This window comes from Arachis hypogaea, chromosome 4 (genome assembly GCF_003086295.3).
Source record: "Arachis hypogaea cultivar Tifrunner chromosome 4, arahy.Tifrunner.gnm2.J5K5, whole genome shotgun sequence".
Classification (NCBI taxonomy): domain Eukaryota; kingdom Viridiplantae; phylum Streptophyta; class Magnoliopsida; order Fabales; family Fabaceae; genus Arachis; species Arachis hypogaea.
The window spans coordinates 86,202,379-86,204,514 of NC_092039.1; the positions used below are offsets into that span (position 1 = coordinate 86,202,379).

Genomic DNA, 2,136 nt, shown 5'->3' on the forward strand with positions numbered 1-2,136 from the left:
TTTGATTCTTGTTGCATTTTGATTTTTCCTTATTATTAAAAAATCCAAAAATATTTTTAATTTGTGTCTTCTCAAGTCAATAATACAGAGAATTGAAGATTCAGAACATACAGCAGAGGAATTGCACAGAAAAAGCTGGGCGTTCAAAACGCCCAGTGAAGAAGGACAGACTGGCGTTTAAACGCCAGCCAGGATACCTGGTTGGGCGTTTAACGCCCAAAAGGGTAGTATTTTGGGCGTTAAACACCAGAATGTGCACCATTCTGGGCGTTTAACGCCAGAATGGCTAGAGGGGGAAGATTTTGTTCTCAAATCAAATTTTTTTTTAGTTTTCAAAATCTTTTCAAAATCAAATCTTTTTCAAATCAATTTTCCAATCAATTCTTTTTCAAAATCAATTTCTTTCCATTTTCAAAGATACTTACTATCAATTAATGATTTGATTCAACATTTCAAGTATGTTACCTTTTCTGTTGAGAAAGGTTTAATGTTTGAATCATATCTTTTCTTGTTAGTCAAGTTTTTAATTTTCAAATCAAATCTTTTTAAAATGTTTTTCAAATCATATCTTCTCAATCACATTTTTTTAAATCAATCATATCTTCTTAACCACATCTTTTTCAAAATAGTTTTCAATCAAATCTTTTTGATTTCTAATTTCAAAATCTTTTTCAAAAATCACTTGATTTCTTTTCCATTTTCATTTTCGAAAATTAAGTAATGTTTTTCAAAAATGTTTTCAAAATTTTTCACTTAATTTTCGAAAATTACTTCCCTCCTTCTCACATCCTTCTATTTATGGACTAACACTATTCCTTAATGCAAAATTCGAACTCCATCTTCTCTGATAAGTTCGAATTTTCTACTTCCGTCTTCTACTCTTCTTTTCCTCTGACACCTAAAGGAATCTCTATACTGTGACATAGAGGATTCCACATTTTCTTGTTCTCTTCTCTTTCTTATGAGCAGGAGCAAAGACAAAGGCATTCTTGTTGAGGCTGATCCTGAACCTGAAAGGACCTTGAAGAGAAAGCTAAGAGAAGCCAAAACACAACTCTCTTTAGAGGACCTAACCGAATTCTTCAAAGAAGAAGAACACATGGCAGCCGAAAACAACAACAATGCCAACAATGCAAGGAAGGTGCTGGGTGACTTTACTGCACCTACTCCCGACTTCTATGGGAGAAGCATCTCTATCCCTGCCATTGGAGCAAACAACTTTGAGCTTAAGCCTCAATTAGTTTCTCTAATGCAACAGAATTGCAAGTTCCATGGACTTCCATTGGAAGATCCTCATCAGTTTTTGGCTGAATTCTTGCAAATCTGTGACACTGTTAAGACTAATGGGGTTGACCCTGAGGTCTACAGACTTATGCTATTCCCTTTTGCTGTAAGAGACAGAGCTAGAACATGGTTGGACTCTCAACCTAAAGAAAGCCTGGACTCTTGGGAAAAGCTAGTCAATGCCTTCTTGGCAAAGTTCTTTCCACCTCAAAAATTGAGTAAGCTTAGAGTGGAAGTCCAAACCTTCAGACAGAAGGAAGGAGAATCCCTCTATGAAGCTTGGGAAAGATACAAACAATTAATCAGAAAGTGTCCTTCTGACATGCTTTCTGAATGGAGCATCATAGGTATTTTCTATGATGGTCTCTCTGAACTGTCCAAGATGTCTTTGGATAGCTCTGCTGGAGGCTCTCTTCATTTGAAGAAGACGCCTGCAGAAGCTCAAGAACTGATTGAAATGGTTGCAAATAACCAATTCATGTACACTTCTGAAAGAAATCCTGTGAACAATGGGACTAGTCAGAAGAAAGGAGTTCTTGAGATTGACACTCTGAATGCCATATTGGCTCAGAACAAAATATTGACTCAACAAGTCAATATGATTTCTCAAAGTCTTTCTGGAATGCAAAATGCACCAAGCAGTACTAAGGAAGCTTCATCTGAGGAAGAAGCTTATGATCCTGAGAACCCTTCAATAGAAGAGGTGAATTACATGGGAGAACCCTATGGAAACACCTATAATCCTTCATGGAGGAATCATCCAAATCTTTCATGGAAGGATCAACAGAGACCTCAACAAGGTTTCAATAACAATAATGGTGGAAGAAACAGGTTTAGCAATAGCAAGCCTTT

At 36.4% G+C, this 2,136-nt stretch overlaps 1 non-coding gene across 1 annotated transcript; it reads right to left on the reverse strand.

Annotated features, from left to right (window-relative positions):
* Positions 1-1,504: 1,504 nt before the first annotated feature.
* On the reverse strand, positions 1,505-1,612 carry LOC112798955 (small nucleolar RNA R71). Its single transcript, XR_003200548.1, has one exon. It is a non-coding gene; the product is annotated as a small nucleolar RNA R71 (small nucleolar RNA).
* Positions 1,613-2,136: the final 524 nt, after the last annotated feature.